Source organism: Thunnus maccoyii, chromosome 24, assembly GCF_910596095.1.
Source record: "Thunnus maccoyii chromosome 24, fThuMac1.1, whole genome shotgun sequence".
NCBI classification, from domain to species: domain Eukaryota; kingdom Metazoa; phylum Chordata; class Actinopteri; order Scombriformes; family Scombridae; genus Thunnus; species Thunnus maccoyii.
The window spans coordinates 18,003,139-18,018,138 of record NC_056556.1 but is presented as its reverse complement, the minus strand read 5'-3'; the positions used below and the strand labels follow the sequence as shown (position 1 = coordinate 18,018,138).

Here is a 15,000-nt window from a genome sequence, read left to right as displayed (position 1 = left end):
CCGCCGTGTTTAACGTAGGGATCCTTTCTCTTGTTTTCCTCCGTGTCTGTGCAGAACTGTGCGCGGGAGTCCCACTCTCTGGTATTTCTCCGACGGAGGAATGGATCGGAACGCTCTCCCCGCAGCTGCCGGCTGGGCGTTGAAGGCGCGTCTGACGAGCGACATCCCTAAAAGGCCCATGCGTGGTACCTTGGACAGCTTACAGCCATACCACCCTGAACACGCCCGATCTCGTCTGATCTCGGAAGCTAAGCAGGGTCGGGCCTGGTTAGTACTTGGATGGGAGACCGCCTGGGAATACCAGGTGATGTAAGCTTTTTCACTTTTCTCCACAAGCGCCCGCCCGCCGTGTTTAACGTAGGGATCCTCTCTCTTGTTTTCCTCCGTGTCTGTGCAGAACTGTGCGCGGGAGTCCCACTCTCTGGTATTTCTCCGACGGAGGAATGGATCGGAACGCTCTCCCCGCAGCTGCCGCCTGGGCGTTGAAAGCGTGTCTGACGAGCGACATCCCTAAAAGGCCCATGCGTGGTACCTTGGACAGCTTAAAAGGCCCATGCGTGGTACCTTGGACAGCTTACGGCCATACCACCCTGAACACGCCCGATCTCGTCTGATCTCGGAAGCTAAGCAGGGTAGGGCCTGGTTAGTACTTGGATGGGAGACCGCCTGGGAATACCAGGTGCTGTAAGCTTTTTCACTTTTCTCCACAAGCGCCCGCCCGCCGTGTTTAACGTAGGGATCCTCTCTCTTGTTTTCCTCCGTGTCTGTGCAGAACTGTGCGCGGGAGTCCCACTCTCTGGTATTTCTCCGACGGAGGAATGGATCGGAACGCTCTCCCCGCAGCTGCCGCCTGGGCGTTGAAGGCGCGTCTGACGAGCGACATCCCTAAAAGGCCCATGCGTGGTACCTTGGACAGCTTACGGCCATACCACCCTGAACACGCCCGATCTCGTCTGATCTCGGAAGCTAAGCAGGGTCGGGCCTGGTTAGTACTTGGATGGGAGACCGCCTGGGAATACCAGGTGCTGTAAGCTTTTTCACTTTTCTCCACAAGCGCCCGCCCGCCGTGTTTAACGTAGGGATCCTCTCTCTTGTTTTCCTCCGTGTCTGTGCAGAACTGTGCGCGGGAGTCCCACTCTCTGGTATTTCTCCGACGGAGGAATGGATCGGAAGGCTCTCCCCGCAGCTGCCGCCTGGGCCTTGAAGGCGCGTCTGACGAGCGACATCCCTAAAAGGCCCATGCGTGGTACCTTGGACAGCTTAAAAGGCCCATGCGTGGTACCTTGGACAGCTTACGGCCATACCACCCTGAACACGCCCGATCTCGTCTGATCTCGGAAGCTAAGCAGGGTCGGGCCTGGTTAGTACTTGGATGGGAGACCGCCTGGGAATACCAGGTGCTGTAAGCTTTTTCACTTTTCTCCACAAGCGCCCGCCCGCCGTGTTTAACGTAGGGATCCTCTCTCTTGTTTTCCTCCGTGTCTGTGCAGAACTGTGCGCGGGAGTCCCACTCTGGTATTTCTCCGACGGAGGAATGGATCGGAACGCTCTCCCCGCAGCTGCCGCCTGGGCGTTGAAGGCGCGTCTGACGAGCGACATCCCTAAAAGGCCCATGCGTGGTACCTTGGACAGCTTAAAAGGCCCATGCGTGGTACTTTGGACAGCTTACGGCCATACCACCCTGAACACGCCCGATCTCGTCTGATCTCGGAAGCTAAGCAGGGTAGGGCCTGGTTAGTACTTGGATGGGAGACCGCCTGGGAATACCAGGTGCTGTAAACTTTTTCACTTTTCTCCACAAGCGCCCGCCCGCCGTGTTTAACGTAGGGATCCTCTCTCTTGTTTTCCTCCGTGTCTGTGCAGAACTGTGCGCGGGAGTCCCACTCTCTGGTATTTCTCCGACGGAGGAATGGATCGGAACGCTCTCCCCGCAGCTGCCGCCTGGGCGTTGAAGGCGCTTCTGACGAGCGACATCCCTAAAAGGCCCATGCGTGGTACCTTGGACAGCTTACGGCCATACCACCCTGAACACGCCCGATCTCGTCTGATCTCGGAAGCTAAGCAGGGTAGGGCCTGGTTAGTACTTGGATGGGAGACCGCCTGGGAATACCAGGTGCTGTAAGCTTTTTCACTTTTCTCCACAAGCGCCCGCCCGCCGTGTTTAACGTAGGGATCCTCTCTCTTGTTTTCCTCCGTGTCTGTGCAGAACTGTGCGCGGGAGTCCCACTCTCTGGTATTTCTCCGACGGAGGAATGGATCGGAACGCTCTCCCCGCAGCTGCCGCCTGGGCGTTGAAGGCGCGTCTGACGAGCGACATCCCTAAAAGGCCCATGCGTGGTACCTTGGACAGCTTACGGCCATACCACCCTGAACACGCCCGATCTCGTCTGATCTCGGAAGCTAAGCAGGGTCGGGCCTGCTTAGTACTTGGATGGGAGACCGCCTGGGAATACCATGTGCTGTAAGCTTTTTCACTTTTCTCCACAAGCGCCCGCCCGCCGTGTTTAACGTAGGGATCCTCTCTCTTGTTTTCCTCCGTGTCTGTGCAGAACTGTGCGCGGGAGTCCCACTCTCTGGTATTTCTCCGACAGAGGAATGGATCGGAACGCTCTTCCCGCAGCTGCCGCCTGAGTGTTGAAGGCGTGTCTGACGAGCGACATCCCTAAAAGGCCCATGCGTGGTACCTTGGACAGCTTAAAAGGCCCATGCGTGGTACCTTGGACAGCTTACGGCCATACCACCCTGAACATGCCCGATCTCGTCTGATCTCGGAAGCTAAGCAGGGTCGGGCCTGGTTAGTACTTGGATGGGAGACCGCCTGGGAATACCAGGTGATGTAAGCTTTTTCACTTTTCTCCACAAGCGCCCGCCCGCCGTGTTTAACGTAGGGATCCTCTCTCTTGTTTTCCTCCGTGTCTGTGCAGAACTGTGCGCGGGAGTCCCACTCTCTGGTATTTCTCCGACGGAGGAATGGATCGGAACGCTCTCCCCGCAGCTGCCGCCTGGGCGTTGAAGGCGTGTCTGACGAGCGACATCCCTAAAAGGCCCATGCGTGGTACCTTGGACAGCTTAAAAGGCCCATGCGTGGTACCTTGGACAGCTTACGGCCATACCACCCTGAACACGCCCGATCTCTTCTGATCTCGGAAGCTAAGCAGGGTAGGGCCTGGTTAGTACGTGGATGGGAGACCGCCTGGGAATACCAGGTGCTGTAAGCTTTTTCACTTTTCTCCACAAGCGCCCGCCCGCCGTGTTTAACGTAGGGATCCTCTCTCTTGTTTTCCTCCGTGTCTGTGCAGAACTGTGCGCGGGAGTCCCACTCTCTGGTATTTCTCCGACGGAGGAATGGATCGGAACGCTCTCCCCGCAGCTGCCGCCTGGGCGTTGAAGGCGCGTCTGACGAGCGACATCCCTAAAAGGCCCATGCGTGGTACCTTGGACAGCTTACGGCCATACCACCCTGAACACGCCAGATCTCGTCTGATCTCGGAAGCTAAGCAGGGTCGGGCCTGGTTAGTACTTGGATGGGAGACCGCCTGGGAATACCAGGTGTTGTAAGCTTTTTCACTTTTCTCCACAAGCGCCCGCCCGCCGTGTTTAACGTAGGGATCCTCTCTCTTGTTTTCCTCCGTGTCTGTGCAGAACTGTGCGCGGGAGTCCCACTCTCTGGTATTTCTCCGACGGAGGAATGGATCGGAAGGCTCTCCCCGCAGCTGCCGCCTGGGCCTTGAAGGCGCGTCTGACGAGCGACATCCCTAAAAGGCCCATGCGTGGTACCTTGGACAGCTTAAAAGGCCCATGCGTGGTACCTTGGACAGCTTACGGCCATACCACCCTGACCACGCCCGATCTCGCCTGATCTCGGAAGCTAAGCAGGGTCGGGCCTGGTTAGTACTTGAATGGGAGACCGCCTAGGAATACCAGGTGCTGTAAGCTTTTTCACTTTTCTCCACAAGCGCCCGCCCGCCGTGTTTAACGTAGGGATCCTCTCTCTTGTTTTCCTCCGTGTCTGTGCAGAACTGTGCGCGGGAGTCCCACTCTGGTATTTCTCCGACGGAGGAATGGATCGGAACGCTCTCCCCGCAGCTGCCGCCTGGGCGTTGAAGGCGCGTCTGACGAGCGACATCCCTAAAAGGCCCATGCGTGGTACCTTGGACAGCTTAAAAGGCCCATGCGTGGTACCTTGGACAGCTTACGGCCATACCACCCTGAACGCGCTCGATCTCGTCTGATCTCGGAAGCTAAGCAGGGTAGGGCCTGGTTAGTACTTGGATGGGAGACCGCCTGGGAATACCATGTGCTGTAAGCTTTTTCACTTTTCTCCACAAGTGCCCGCCCGCCGTGTTTAACGTAGGGATCCTCTCTCTTGTTTTCCTCCGTGTCTGTGCAGAACTGTGCGCGGGAGTCCCACTCTCTGGTATTTCTCCGACAGAGGAATGGATCGGAACGCTCTTCCCGCAGCTGCCGCCTGAGTGTTGAAGGCGCGTCTGACGAGCGACATCCCTAAAAGGCCCATGCTTGGTACCTTGGACAGCTTAAAAGGCCCATGCGTGGTACCTTGGACAGCTTACTGCCATACCACCCTGAACACGCCCGATCTCGTCTGATCTCGGAAGCTAAGCAGGGTCGGGCCTGGTTAGTACTTGGATGGGAGACCGCCTGGGAATACCAAGTGCTGTAAGCTTTCTCACTTTTCTCCACAAGCGCCCGCCCGCCGTGTTTAACGTAGGGATCCTCTCTCTTGTTTTCCTCCGTGTCTGTGCAGAACTGTGCGCGGGAGTCCCACTCTCTGGTATTTCTCCGACGGAGGAATGGATCGGAAGGCTCTCCCCGCAGCTGCCGCCTGGGCCTTGAAGGCGCGTCTGACGAGCGACATCCCTAAAAGGCCCATGCGTGGTACCTTGGACAGCTTAAAAGGCCCATGCGTGGTACCTTGGACAGCTTACGGCCATACCACCCTGAACACGCCCGATCTCGTCTGATCTCGGAAGCTAAGCAGGGTCGGGCCTGGTTAGTACTTGGATGGGAGACCGCCTTGGAATACCAGGTGCTGTAAGCTTTTTCACTTTTCTCCACAAGCGCCCGCCCGCCGTGTTTAACGTAGGGATCCTCTCTCTTGTTTTCCTCCGTGTCTGTGCAGAACTGTGCGCGGGAGTCCCACTCTCTGGTATTTCTCCGACAGAGGAATGGATCGGAACGCTCTTCCCGCAGCTGCCGCCTGAGTGTTGAAGGCGCGTCTGACGAGCGACATCCCTAAAAGGCCCATGCGTGGTACCTTGGACAGCTTAAAAGGCCCATGCGTGGTACTTTGGACAGCTTACGGCCATACCACCCTGAACACGCCCGATCTCGTCTGATCTCGGAAGCTAAGCAGGGTGGGGCCTGGTTAGTACTTGGATGGGAGACCGCCTGGGAATACCAGGTGCTGTAAGCTTTTTCACTTTTCTCCACAAGCGCCCGCCCGCCGTGTTTAACGTAGGGATCCTCTCTCTTGTTTTCCTCCGTGTCTGTGCAGAACTGTGCGCGGGAGTTCCACTCTCTGGTATTTCTCCGACGGAGGAATGGATCGGAACGCTCTCCCCGCAGCTGCCGCCTGGGCGTTGAAGGCGCGTCTGACGAGCGACATCCCTAAAAGGCCCATGCGTGGTACCTTGGACAGCTTACGGCCATACCACCCTGAACACGCCCGATCTCGTCTGATCTCGGAAGCTAAGCAGGGTCGGGCCTGGTTAGTACTTGGATGGGAGACCGCCTGGGAATACCAGGTGCTGTAAGCTTTCTCACTTTTCTCCACAAGCGCCCGCCCGCCGTGTTTAACGTAGGGATCCTCTCTCTTGTTTTCCTCCGTGTCTGTGCAGAACTGTGCGCGGGAGTCCCACTCTGGTATTTCTCCGACGGAGGAATGGATCGGAACGCTCTCCCCGCAGCTGCCGCCTGGGTGTTGAAGGCGCGTCTGACGAGCGACATCCCTAAAAGGCCCATGCGTGGTACCTTGGACAGCTTAAAAGGCCCATGCGTGGTACCTTGGACAGCTTACTGCCATACCACCCTGAACACGCCCGATCTCGTCTGATCTCGGAAGCTAAGCAGGGTCGGGCCTGGTTAGTACTTGGATGGGAGACCGCCTGGGAATACCAGGTGCTGTAAGCTTTCTCACTTTTCTCCACAAGCGCCCGCCAGCCGTGTTTAACGTAGGGATCCTCTCTCTTGTTTTCCTCCGTGTCTGTGCAGAACTGTGCGCGGGAGTCCCACTCTGGTATTTCTCCGACGGAGGAATGGATCGGAACGCTCTCCCGCAGCTGCCGCCTGGGTGTTGAAGGCGCGTCTGACGAGCGACATCCCTAAAAGGCCCATGCGTGGTACCTTGGACAGCTTAAAAGGCCCATGCGTGGTACCTTGGACAGCTTACGGCCATACCACCCTGAACACGCTCGATCTCGTCTGATCTCGGAAGCTAAGCAGGGTCGGGCCTGGTTAGTACTTGGATGGGAGACCGCCTGGGAATACCAGGTGCTGTAAGCTTTTTCACTTTTCTCCACAAGCGCCCGCCCGCCGTGTTTAACGTAGGGATCCTCTCTCTTGTTTTCCTCCGTGTCTGTGCAGAACTGTGCGCGGGAGTCCCACTCTCTGGTATTTCTCCGACGGAGGAATGGATCGGAACGCTCTCCCCGCAGCTGCCGCCTGGGCGTTGAAGGCGCGTCTGACGAGCGACATCCCTAAAAGGCCCATGCGTGGTACCTTGGACAGCTTAAAAGGCCCATGCGTGGTACCTTGGACAGCTTACGGCCATACCACCCTGAACGCGCCCGATCTCGTCTGATCTCGGAAGCTAAGCAGGGTAGGGCCTGGTTAGTACTTGGATGGGAGACCGCCTGGGAATACCATGTGCTGTAAGCTTTTTCACTTTTCTCCACAAGCGCCCGCCCGCCGTGTTTAACGTAGGGATCCTCTCTCTTGTTTTCCTCCGTGTCTGTGCAGAACTGTGCGCGGGAGTCCCACTCTCTGGTATTTCTCCGACAGAGGAATGGATCGGAACGCTCTTCCCGCAGCTGCCGCCTGAGTGTTGAAGGCGCGTCTGACGAGCGACATCCCTAAAAGGCCCATGCTTGGTACCTTGGACAGCTTAAAAGGCCCATGCGTGGTACCTTGGACAGCTTACTGCCATACCACCCTGAACATGCCCGATCTTGTCTGATCTCGGAAGCTAAGCAGGGTCGGGCCTGGTTAGTACTTGGATGGGAGACCGCCTGGGAATACCAGGTGCTGTAAGCTTTCTCACTTTTCTCCACAAGCGCCCGCCCGCCGTGTTTAACGTAGGGATCCTCTCTCTTGTTTTCCTCCGTGTCTGTGCAGAACTGTGCGCGGGAGTCCCACTCTCTGGTATTTCTCCGACGGAGGAATGGATCGGAAGGCTCTCCCCGCAGCTGCCGCCTGGGCCTTGAAGGCGCGTCTGACGAGCGACATCCCTAAAAGGCCCATGCGTGGTACCTTGGACAGCTTAAAAGGCCCATGCGTGGTACCTTGGACAGCTTACGGCCATACCACCCTGAACACGCCCGATCTCGTCTGATCTCGGAAGCTAAGCAGGGTCGGGCCTGGTTAGTACTTGGATGGGAGACCGCCTGGGAATACCAGGTGCTGTAAGCTTTTTCACTTTTCTCCACAAGCGCCCGCCCGCCGTGTTTATCGTAGGGATCCTCTCTCTTGTTTTCCTCCGTGTCTGTGCAGAACTGTGCGCGGGAGTCCCACTCTGGTATTTCTCCGACGGAGGAATGGATCGGAACGCTCTCCCCGCAGCTGCCGCCTGGGCGTTGAAGGCGCGTCTGATGAGCGACATCCCTAAAAGGCCCATGCGTGGTACCTTGGACAGCTTAAAAGGCCCATGCGTGGTACCTTGGACAGCTTACGGCCATACCACCCTGAACACGCCCGATCTCGTCTGATCTCGGAAGCTAAGCAGGGTAGGGCCTGGTTAGTACTTGGATGGGAGACCGCCTGGGAATACCAGGTGCTGTAAGCTTTTTCACTTTTCTCCACAAGCGCCCGCCCGCCGTGTTTAACGTAGGGATCCTCTCTCTTGTTTTCCTCCGTGTCTGTGCAGAACTGTGCGCGGGAGTCCCACTCTCTGGTATTTCTCCGACGGAGGAATGGATCGGAACGCTCTCCCCGCAGCTGCCGCCTGGGCGTTGAAGGCGCGTCTGACGAGCGACATCCCTAAAAGGCCCATGCGTGGTACCTTGGACAGCTTACGGCCATACCACCCTGAACACGCCCGATCTCGTCTGATCTCGGAAGCTAAGCAGGGTCGGGCCTGGTTAGTACTTGGATGGGAGACCGCCTTGGAATACCAGGTGCTGTAAGCTTTTTCACTTTTCTCCACAAGCGCCCGCCCGCCGTGTTTAACGTAGGGATCCTCTCTCTTGTTTTCCTCCGTGTCTGTGCAGAACTGTGCGCGGGAGTCCCACTCTCTGGTATTTCTCCGACAGAGGAATGGATCGGAACGCTCTTCCCGCAGCTGCCGCCTGAGTGTTGAAGGCGCGTCTGACGAGCGACATCCCTAAAAGGCCCATGCGTGGTACCTTGGACAGCTTAAAAGGCCCATGCGTGGTACCTTGGACAGCTTACGGCCATACCACCCTGAACACGCCCGATCTCGTCTGATCTCGGAAGCTAAGCAGGGTGGGGCCTGGTTAGTACTTGGATGGGAGACCGCCTGGGAATACCAGGTGCTGTAAGCTTTTTCACTTTTCTCCACAAGCGCCCGCCCGCCGTGTTTAACGTAGGGATCCTCTCTCTTGTTTTCCTCCGTGTCTGTGCAGAACTGTGCGCGGGAGTTCCACTCTCTGGTATTTCTCCGACGGAGGAATGGATCGGAACGCTCTCCCCGCAGCTGCCGCCTGGGCGTTGAAGGCGCGTCTGACGAGCGACATCCCTAAAAGGCCCATGCGTGGTACCTTGGACAGCTTACGGCCATACCACCCTGAACACGCCCGATCTCGTCTGATCTCGGAAGCTAAGCAGGGTCGGGCCTGGTTAGTACTTGGATGGGAGACCGCCTGGGAATACCAGGTGCTGTAAGCTTTTTCACTTTTCTCCACAAGCGCCCGCCCGCCGTGTTTAACATAGGGATCCTCTCTCTTGTTTTCCTCCGTGTCTGTGCAGAACTGTGCGCGGGAGTCCCACTCTGGTATTTCTCCGACGGAGGAATGGATCGGAACGCTCTCCCCGCAGCTGCCGCCTGGGCGTTGAAGGCGCGTCTGACGAGCGACATCCCTAAAAGGCCCATGCGTGGTACCTTGGACAGCTTAAAAGGCCCATGCGTGGTACCTTGGACAGCTTACGGCCATACCACCCTGAACAAGCCCGATCTCGTCTGATCTCGGAAGCTAAGCAGGGTCGGGCCTGGTTAGTACTTGGATGGGAGACCGCCTGGGAATACCAGGTGCTGTAAGCTTTTTCACTTTTCTCCACAAGCGCCCGCCCGCCGTGTTAAACATAGGGATCCTCTCTCTTGTTTTCCTCCGTGTCTGTGCAGAACTGTGCGCGGGAGTGCCACTCTGTGGTATTTCTCCGACGGAGGAATGGATCGGAAGGTTCTCCCCGCAGCTGCCGCCTGGGCCTTGAAGGCGCGTCTGACGAGCGACATCCCTCAACGGCCCATGCGTGGTACCTTGGACAGCTTAAAAGGCCCATGCGTGGTACCTTGGACAGCTTACGGCCATACCACCCTGAACACGCCCGATCTCGTCTGATCTCGGAAGCCAAGCAGGGTCGGGCCTGGTTAGTACTTGGATGGGAGACCGCCTGGGAATACCAGGTGCTGTAAGCTTTCTCACTTTTCTCCACAAGCGCCCGCCCGCCGTGTTTAACGTAGGGATCCTCTCTCTTGTTTTCCTCCGTGTCTGTGCAGAACTGTGCGCGGGAGTTCCACTCTCTGGTATTTCTCCGACGGAGGAATGGATCGGAACGCTCTCCCCGCAGCTGCCGCCTGGGCGTTGAAGGCGCGTCTGACGAGCGACATCCCTAAAAGGCCCATGCGTGGTACCGTGGACAGCTTACAGCCATACCACCCTGAACACGCCCGATCTCGTCTGATCTCGGAAGCTAAGCAGGGTCGGGCCTGGTTAGTACTTGGATGGGAGACCGCCTGGGAATACCAGGTGCTGTAAGCTTTCTCACTTTTCTCCACAAGCGCCCGCCCGCCGTGTTTAACGTAGGGATCCTCTCTCTTGTTTTCCTCCGTGTCTGTGCAGAACTGTGCGCGGGAGTCCCACTCTGGTATTTCTCCGACGGAGGAATGGATCGGAACGCTCTCCCCGCAGCTGCCGCCTGGGTGTTGAAGGCGCGTCTGACGAGCGACATCCCTAAAAGGCCCATGCGTGGTACCTTGGACAGCTTAAAAGGCCCATGCGTGGTACCTTGGACAGCTTACTGCCATACCACCCTGAACACGCCCGATCTCGTCTGATCTCGGAAGCTAAGCAGGGTCGGGCCTGGTTAGTACTTGGATGGGAGACCGCCTGGGAATACCAGGTGCTGTAAGCTTTCTCACTTTTCTCCACAAGCGCCCGCCAGCCGTGTTTAACGTAGGGATCCTCTCTCTTGTTTTCCTCCGTGTCTGTGCAGAACTGTGCGCGGGAGTCCCACTCTCTGGTATTTCTCCGACGGAGGAATGGATCGGAACGCTCTCCCCGCAGCTGCCGCCTGGGTGTTGAAGGCGCGTCTGACGAGCGACATCCCTAAAAGGCCCATGCGTGGTACCTTGGACAGCTTAAAAGGCCCATGCGTGGTACCTTGGACAGCTTACGGCCATACCACCCTGAACACGCCCGATCTCGTCTGATCTCGGAAGCTAAGCAGGGTGGGGCCTGGTTAGTACTTGGATGGGAGACCGCCTGGGAATACCAGGTGCTGTAAGCTTTTTCACTTTTCTCCACAAGCGCCCGCCCGCCGTGTTTAACGTAGGGATCCTCTCTCTTGTTTTCCTCCGTGTCTGTGCAGAACTGTGCGCGGGAGTTCCACTCTCTGGTATTTCTCCGACGGAGGAATGGATCGGAACGCTCTCCCCGCAGCTGCCGCCTGGGCGTTGAAGGCGCGTCTGACGAGCGACATCCCTAAAAGGCCCATGCGTGGTACCTTGGACAGCTTACGGCCATACCACCCTGAACACGCCCGATCTCGTCTGATCTCGGAAGCTAAGCAGGGTCGGGCCTGGTTAGTACTTGGATGGGAGACCGCCTGGGAATACCAGGTGCTGTAAGCTTTCTCACTTTTCTCCACAAGCGCCCGCCCGCCGTGTTTAACGTAGGGATCCTCTCTCTTGTTTTCCTCCGTGTCTGTGCAGAACTGTGCGCGGGAGTCCCACTCTGGTATTTCTCCGACGGAGGAATGGATCGGAACGCTCTCCCCGCAGCTGCCGCCTGGGTGTTGAAGGCGCGTCTGACGAGCGACATCCCTAAAAGGCCCATGCGTGGTACCTTGGACAGCTTAAAAGGCCCATGCGTGGTACCTTGGACAGCTTACTGCCATACCACCCTGAACACGCCCGATCTCGTCTGATCTCGGAAGCTAAGCAGGGTCGGGCCTGGTTAGTACTTGGATGGGAGACCGCCTGGGAATACCAGGTGCTGTAAGCTTTCTCACTTTTCTCCACAAGCGCCCGCCAGCCGTGTTTAACGTAGGGATCCTCTCTCTTGTTTTCCTCCGTGTCTGTGCAGAACTGTGCGCGGGAGTCCCACTCTGGTATTTCTCCGACGGAGGAATGGATCGGAACGCTCTCCCCGCAGCTGCCGCCTGGGTGTTGAAGGCGCGTCTGACGAGCGACATCCCTAAAAGGCCCATGCGTGGTACCTTGGACAGCTTAAAAGGCCCATGCGTGGTACCTTGGACAGCTTACGGCCATACCACCCTGAACACGCCCGATCTCGTCTGATCTCGGAAGCTAAGCAGGGTCGGGCCTGGTTAGTACTTGGATGGGAGACCGCCTGGGAATACCAGGTGCTGTAAGCTTTTTCACTTTTCTCCACAAGCGCCCGCCCGCCGTGTTTAACGTAGGGATCCTCTCTCTTGTTTTCCTCCGTGTCTGTGCAGAACTGTGCGCGGGAGTCCCACTCTCTGGTATTTCTCCGACGGAGGAATGGATCGGAACGCTCTCCCCGCAGCTGCCGCCTGGGCGTTGAAGGCGCGTCTGACGAGCGACATCCCTAAAAGGCCCATGCGTGGTACCTTGGACAGCTTACGGCCATACCACCCTGAACACGCCCGATCTCGTCTGATCTTGGAAGCTAAGCAGGGTCGGGCCTGGTTAGTACTTGGATGGGAGACCGCCTGGGAATACCAGGTGCTGTAAGCTTTCTCACTTTTCTCCACAAGCGCCCGCCCGCCGTGTTTAACGTAGGGATCCTCTCTCTTGTTTTCCTCCGTGTCTGTGCAGAACTGTGCGCGGGAGTCCCACTCTCTGGTATTTCTCCGACGGAGGAATGGATCGGAAGGCTCTCCCCGCAGCTGCCGCCTGGGCCTTGAAGGCGCGTCTGACGAGCGACATCCCTAAAAGGCCCATGCGTGGTACCTTGGACAGCTTAAAAGGCCCATGCGTGGTACCTTGGACAGCTTACGGCCATACCACCCTGAACACGCCCGATCTCGTCTGATCTCGGAAGCTAAGCAGGGTCGGGCCTGGTTAGTACTTGGATGGGAGACCGCCTGGGAATACCAGGTGCTGTAAGCTTTTTCACTTTTCTCCACAAGCGCCCGCCCGCCGTGTTTAACGTAGGGATCCTCTCTCTTGTTTTCCTCCGTGTCTGTGCAGAACTGTGCGCGGGAGTCCCACTCTGGTATTTCTCCGACGGAGGAATGGATCGGAACGCTCTCCCCGCAGCTGCCGCCTGGGCGTTGAAGGCGCGTCTGACGAGCGACATCCCTAAAAGGCCCATGCGTGGTACCTTGGACAGCTTAAAAGGCCCATGCGTGGTACCTTGGACAGCTTACGGCCATACCACCCTGAACACGCCCGATCTCGTCTGATCTCGGAAGCTAAGCAGGGTAGGGCCTGGTTAGTACTTGGATGGGAGACCGCCTGGGAATACCAGGTGCTGTAAGCTTTTTCACTTTTCTCCACAAGCGCCCGCCCGCCGTGTTTAACGTAGGGATCCTCTCTCTTGTTTTCCTCCGTGTCTGTGCAGAACTGTGCGCGGGAGTCCCACTCTCTGGTATTTCTCCGACGGAGGAATGGATCGGAACGCTCTCCCCGCAGCTGCCGCCTGGGCGTTGAAGGCGCGTCTGACGAGCGACATCCCTAAAAGGCCCATGCGTGGTACCTTGGACAGCTTACGGCCATACCACCCTGAACAAGCCCGATCTCGTCTGATCTCGGAAGCTAAGCAGGGTCGGGCCTGGTTAGTACTTGGATGGGAGACCGCCTGGGAATACCAGGTGCTGTAAGCTTTTTCACTTTTCTCCACAAGCGCCCGCCCGCCGTGTTTAACATGGGGATCCTCTCTCTTGTTTTCCTCCGTGTCTGTGCAGAACTGTGCGCGGGAGTGCCACTCTCTGGTATTTCTCCGACGGAGGAATGGATCGGAAGGTTCTCCCCGCAGCTGCCGCCTGGGCCTTGAAGGCGCGTCTGACGAGCGACATCCCTCAACGGCCCATGCGTGGTACCTTGGACAGCTTAAAAGGCCCATGCGTGGTACCTTGGACAGCTTACGGCCATACCACCCTGAACACGCCCGATCTCGTCTGATCTCGGAAGCCAAACAGGGTCGGGCCTGGTTAGTACTTGGATGGGAGACCGCCTGGGAATACCAGGTGCTGTAAGCTTTCTCACTTTTCTCCACAAGCGCCCGCCCGCCGTGTTTAACGTAGGGATCCTCTCTCTTGTTTTCCTCCGTGTCTGTGCAGAACTGTGCGCGGGAGTTCCACTCTCTGGTATTTCTCCGACGGAGGAATGGATCGGAACGCTCTCCCCGCAGCTGCCGCCTGGGCGTTGAAGGCGCGTCTGACGAGCGACATCCCTAAAAGGCCCATGCGTGGTACCGTGGACAGCTTACAGCCATACCACCCTGAACACACCCGATCTCGTCTGATCTCGGAAGCTAAGCAGGGTCGGGCCTGGTTAGTACTTGGATGGGAGACCGCCTGGGAATACCAGGTGCTGTAAGCTTTCTCACTTTTCTCCACAAGCGCCCGCCCGCCGTGTTTAACGTAGGGATCCTCTCTCTTGTTTTCCTCCGTGTCTGTGCAGAACTGTGCGCGGGAGTCCCACTCTGGTATTTCTCCGACGGAGGAATGTATCGGAACGCTCTCCCCGCAGCTGCCGCCTGGGTGTTGAAGGCGCGTCTGACGAGCGACATCCCTAAAAGGCCCATGCGTGGTACCTTGGACAGCTTAAAAGGCCCATGCGTGGTACCTTGGACAGCTTAAAAGGCCCATGCGTGGTACCTTGGACAGCTTACGGCCATACCACCCTGAACACGCCCGATCTCGTCTGATCTCGGAAGCTAAGCAGGGTCGGGCCTGGTTAGTACTTGGATGGGAGACCGCCTGGGAATACCAGGTGCTGTAAGCTTTCTCACTTTTCTCCACAAGCGCCCGCCCGCCGTGTTTAACGTAGGGATCCTCTCTCTTGTTTTCCTCCGTCTCTGTGCAGAACTGTGCGCGGGAGTCCCACTCTGGTATTTCTCCGACGGAGGAATGGATCGGAACGCTCTCCCCGCAGCTGCCGCCTGGGCGTTGAAGGCGCGTCTGACGAGCGACATCCCTAAAAGGCCCATGCGTGGTACCTTGGACAGCTTAAAAGGCCCATGCGTGGTACCTTGGACAGCTTACGGCCATACCACCCTGAACACGCCCGATCTCGTCTGATCTCGGAAGCTAAGCAGGGTCGGGCCTGGTTAGTACTTGGATGGGAGACCGCCTGGGAATACCAGGTGCTGTAAGCTTTCTCACTTTTCTCCACAAGCGCCCGCCCGCCGTGTTTAACGTAGGGATCCTCTCTCTTGT

General features: G+C 57.6%; 41 non-coding genes across 41 annotated transcripts; all 41 read left to right on the top strand.

The window, feature by feature from the left end:
* The first annotated feature begins 197 nt into the window (after nucleotides 1–197).
* LOC121892665 lies at nucleotides 198–316 on the top strand. The gene has a single exon (XR_006094635.1). It is a non-coding gene; the product is annotated as a 5S ribosomal RNA (ribosomal RNA).
* Nucleotides 317–572: 256 nt separating this feature from the next.
* On the top strand, nucleotides 573–691 carry LOC121892559. Its single transcript, XR_006094534.1, has one exon. It is a non-coding gene; the product is annotated as a 5S ribosomal RNA (ribosomal RNA).
* Nucleotides 692–915: 224 nt separating this feature from the next.
* LOC121893288 lies at nucleotides 916–1,034 on the top strand. The gene has a single exon (XR_006095198.1). It is a non-coding gene; the product is annotated as a 5S ribosomal RNA (ribosomal RNA).
* Nucleotides 1,035–1,290: 256 nt separating this feature from the next.
* Nucleotides 1,291–1,409, top strand: LOC121893287. The gene has a single exon (XR_006095197.1). It is a non-coding gene; the product is annotated as a 5S ribosomal RNA (ribosomal RNA).
* A 254-nt stretch (nucleotides 1,410–1,663) lies between these two features.
* LOC121893391 lies at nucleotides 1,664–1,782 on the top strand. The gene has a single exon (XR_006095297.1). It is a non-coding gene; the product is annotated as a 5S ribosomal RNA (ribosomal RNA).
* Nucleotides 1,783–2,006: 224 nt separating this feature from the next.
* LOC121892548 lies at nucleotides 2,007–2,125 on the top strand. Its single transcript, XR_006094523.1, has one exon. It is a non-coding gene; the product is annotated as a 5S ribosomal RNA (ribosomal RNA).
* A 224-nt stretch (nucleotides 2,126–2,349) lies between these two features.
* LOC121892818 lies at nucleotides 2,350–2,468 on the top strand. The gene has a single exon (XR_006094783.1). It is a non-coding gene; the product is annotated as a 5S ribosomal RNA (ribosomal RNA).
* Nucleotides 2,469–2,724: 256 nt separating this feature from the next.
* Nucleotides 2,725–2,843, top strand: LOC121892769. Its single transcript, XR_006094735.1, has one exon. It is a non-coding gene; the product is annotated as a 5S ribosomal RNA (ribosomal RNA).
* Nucleotides 2,844–3,099: 256 nt separating this feature from the next.
* LOC121892662 lies at nucleotides 3,100–3,218 on the top strand. The gene has a single exon (XR_006094632.1). It is a non-coding gene; the product is annotated as a 5S ribosomal RNA (ribosomal RNA).
* Nucleotides 3,219–3,442: 224 nt separating this feature from the next.
* LOC121892763 lies at nucleotides 3,443–3,561 on the top strand. Its single transcript, XR_006094730.1, has one exon. It is a non-coding gene; the product is annotated as a 5S ribosomal RNA (ribosomal RNA).
* Nucleotides 3,562–3,817: 256 nt separating this feature from the next.
* Nucleotides 3,818–3,936, top strand: LOC121892839. Its single transcript, XR_006094803.1, has one exon. It is a non-coding gene; the product is annotated as a 5S ribosomal RNA (ribosomal RNA).
* Nucleotides 3,937–4,190: 254 nt separating this feature from the next.
* On the top strand, nucleotides 4,191–4,309 carry LOC121892742. Its single transcript, XR_006094709.1, has one exon. It is a non-coding gene; the product is annotated as a 5S ribosomal RNA (ribosomal RNA).
* A 256-nt stretch (nucleotides 4,310–4,565) lies between these two features.
* On the top strand, nucleotides 4,566–4,684 carry LOC121892791. The gene has a single exon (XR_006094756.1). It is a non-coding gene; the product is annotated as a 5S ribosomal RNA (ribosomal RNA).
* A 256-nt stretch (nucleotides 4,685–4,940) lies between these two features.
* On the top strand, nucleotides 4,941–5,059 carry LOC121892461. Its single transcript, XR_006094436.1, has one exon. It is a non-coding gene; the product is annotated as a 5S ribosomal RNA (ribosomal RNA).
* A 256-nt stretch (nucleotides 5,060–5,315) lies between these two features.
* LOC121893329 lies at nucleotides 5,316–5,434 on the top strand. The gene has a single exon (XR_006095236.1). It is a non-coding gene; the product is annotated as a 5S ribosomal RNA (ribosomal RNA).
* A 224-nt stretch (nucleotides 5,435–5,658) lies between these two features.
* LOC121893286 lies at nucleotides 5,659–5,777 on the top strand. The gene has a single exon (XR_006095196.1). It is a non-coding gene; the product is annotated as a 5S ribosomal RNA (ribosomal RNA).
* Nucleotides 5,778–6,031: 254 nt separating this feature from the next.
* LOC121892479 lies at nucleotides 6,032–6,150 on the top strand. The gene has a single exon (XR_006094454.1). It is a non-coding gene; the product is annotated as a 5S ribosomal RNA (ribosomal RNA).
* A 253-nt stretch (nucleotides 6,151–6,403) lies between these two features.
* Nucleotides 6,404–6,522, top strand: LOC121893367. The gene has a single exon (XR_006095275.1). It is a non-coding gene; the product is annotated as a 5S ribosomal RNA (ribosomal RNA).
* Nucleotides 6,523–6,778: 256 nt separating this feature from the next.
* On the top strand, nucleotides 6,779–6,897 carry LOC121892496. Its single transcript, XR_006094471.1, has one exon. It is a non-coding gene; the product is annotated as a 5S ribosomal RNA (ribosomal RNA).
* A 256-nt stretch (nucleotides 6,898–7,153) lies between these two features.
* LOC121892834 lies at nucleotides 7,154–7,272 on the top strand. Its single transcript, XR_006094798.1, has one exon. It is a non-coding gene; the product is annotated as a 5S ribosomal RNA (ribosomal RNA).
* Nucleotides 7,273–7,528: 256 nt separating this feature from the next.
* On the top strand, nucleotides 7,529–7,647 carry LOC121893284. The gene has a single exon (XR_006095195.1). It is a non-coding gene; the product is annotated as a 5S ribosomal RNA (ribosomal RNA).
* A 254-nt stretch (nucleotides 7,648–7,901) lies between these two features.
* LOC121892537 lies at nucleotides 7,902–8,020 on the top strand. The gene has a single exon (XR_006094511.1). It is a non-coding gene; the product is annotated as a 5S ribosomal RNA (ribosomal RNA).
* Nucleotides 8,021–8,244: 224 nt separating this feature from the next.
* LOC121892460 lies at nucleotides 8,245–8,363 on the top strand. Its single transcript, XR_006094435.1, has one exon. It is a non-coding gene; the product is annotated as a 5S ribosomal RNA (ribosomal RNA).
* A 256-nt stretch (nucleotides 8,364–8,619) lies between these two features.
* Nucleotides 8,620–8,738, top strand: LOC121893327. Its single transcript, XR_006095235.1, has one exon. It is a non-coding gene; the product is annotated as a 5S ribosomal RNA (ribosomal RNA).
* Nucleotides 8,739–8,962: 224 nt separating this feature from the next.
* Nucleotides 8,963–9,081, top strand: LOC121893282. The gene has a single exon (XR_006095193.1). It is a non-coding gene; the product is annotated as a 5S ribosomal RNA (ribosomal RNA).
* Nucleotides 9,082–9,335: 254 nt separating this feature from the next.
* On the top strand, nucleotides 9,336–9,454 carry LOC121892590. The gene has a single exon (XR_006094565.1). It is a non-coding gene; the product is annotated as a 5S ribosomal RNA (ribosomal RNA).
* Nucleotides 9,455–9,710: 256 nt separating this feature from the next.
* On the top strand, nucleotides 9,711–9,829 carry LOC121893389. The gene has a single exon (XR_006095295.1). It is a non-coding gene; the product is annotated as a 5S ribosomal RNA (ribosomal RNA).
* A 224-nt stretch (nucleotides 9,830–10,053) lies between these two features.
* Nucleotides 10,054–10,172, top strand: LOC121893291. Its single transcript, XR_006095201.1, has one exon. It is a non-coding gene; the product is annotated as a 5S ribosomal RNA (ribosomal RNA).
* A 254-nt stretch (nucleotides 10,173–10,426) lies between these two features.
* LOC121892478 lies at nucleotides 10,427–10,545 on the top strand. Its single transcript, XR_006094453.1, has one exon. It is a non-coding gene; the product is annotated as a 5S ribosomal RNA (ribosomal RNA).
* A 256-nt stretch (nucleotides 10,546–10,801) lies between these two features.
* LOC121893326 lies at nucleotides 10,802–10,920 on the top strand. Its single transcript, XR_006095234.1, has one exon. It is a non-coding gene; the product is annotated as a 5S ribosomal RNA (ribosomal RNA).
* Nucleotides 10,921–11,144: 224 nt separating this feature from the next.
* On the top strand, nucleotides 11,145–11,263 carry LOC121893281. Its single transcript, XR_006095192.1, has one exon. It is a non-coding gene; the product is annotated as a 5S ribosomal RNA (ribosomal RNA).
* A 254-nt stretch (nucleotides 11,264–11,517) lies between these two features.
* On the top strand, nucleotides 11,518–11,636 carry LOC121892476. The gene has a single exon (XR_006094451.1). It is a non-coding gene; the product is annotated as a 5S ribosomal RNA (ribosomal RNA).
* Nucleotides 11,637–11,890: 254 nt separating this feature from the next.
* Nucleotides 11,891–12,009, top strand: LOC121893280. Its single transcript, XR_006095191.1, has one exon. It is a non-coding gene; the product is annotated as a 5S ribosomal RNA (ribosomal RNA).
* Nucleotides 12,010–12,233: 224 nt separating this feature from the next.
* LOC121892494 lies at nucleotides 12,234–12,352 on the top strand. The gene has a single exon (XR_006094469.1). It is a non-coding gene; the product is annotated as a 5S ribosomal RNA (ribosomal RNA).
* Nucleotides 12,353–12,608: 256 nt separating this feature from the next.
* Nucleotides 12,609–12,727, top strand: LOC121893279. The gene has a single exon (XR_006095190.1). It is a non-coding gene; the product is annotated as a 5S ribosomal RNA (ribosomal RNA).
* A 254-nt stretch (nucleotides 12,728–12,981) lies between these two features.
* On the top strand, nucleotides 12,982–13,100 carry LOC121892525. Its single transcript, XR_006094499.1, has one exon. It is a non-coding gene; the product is annotated as a 5S ribosomal RNA (ribosomal RNA).
* A 224-nt stretch (nucleotides 13,101–13,324) lies between these two features.
* LOC121892589 lies at nucleotides 13,325–13,443 on the top strand. Its single transcript, XR_006094563.1, has one exon. It is a non-coding gene; the product is annotated as a 5S ribosomal RNA (ribosomal RNA).
* Nucleotides 13,444–13,699: 256 nt separating this feature from the next.
* On the top strand, nucleotides 13,700–13,818 carry LOC121892563. Its single transcript, XR_006094538.1, has one exon. It is a non-coding gene; the product is annotated as a 5S ribosomal RNA (ribosomal RNA).
* A 224-nt stretch (nucleotides 13,819–14,042) lies between these two features.
* LOC121892612 lies at nucleotides 14,043–14,161 on the top strand. The gene has a single exon (XR_006094585.1). It is a non-coding gene; the product is annotated as a 5S ribosomal RNA (ribosomal RNA).
* A 286-nt stretch (nucleotides 14,162–14,447) lies between these two features.
* Nucleotides 14,448–14,566, top strand: LOC121893278. Its single transcript, XR_006095189.1, has one exon. It is a non-coding gene; the product is annotated as a 5S ribosomal RNA (ribosomal RNA).
* Nucleotides 14,567–14,820: 254 nt separating this feature from the next.
* LOC121893277 lies at nucleotides 14,821–14,939 on the top strand. The gene has a single exon (XR_006095188.1). It is a non-coding gene; the product is annotated as a 5S ribosomal RNA (ribosomal RNA).
* The last annotated feature ends 61 nt before the right edge of the window (nucleotides 14,940–15,000 follow it).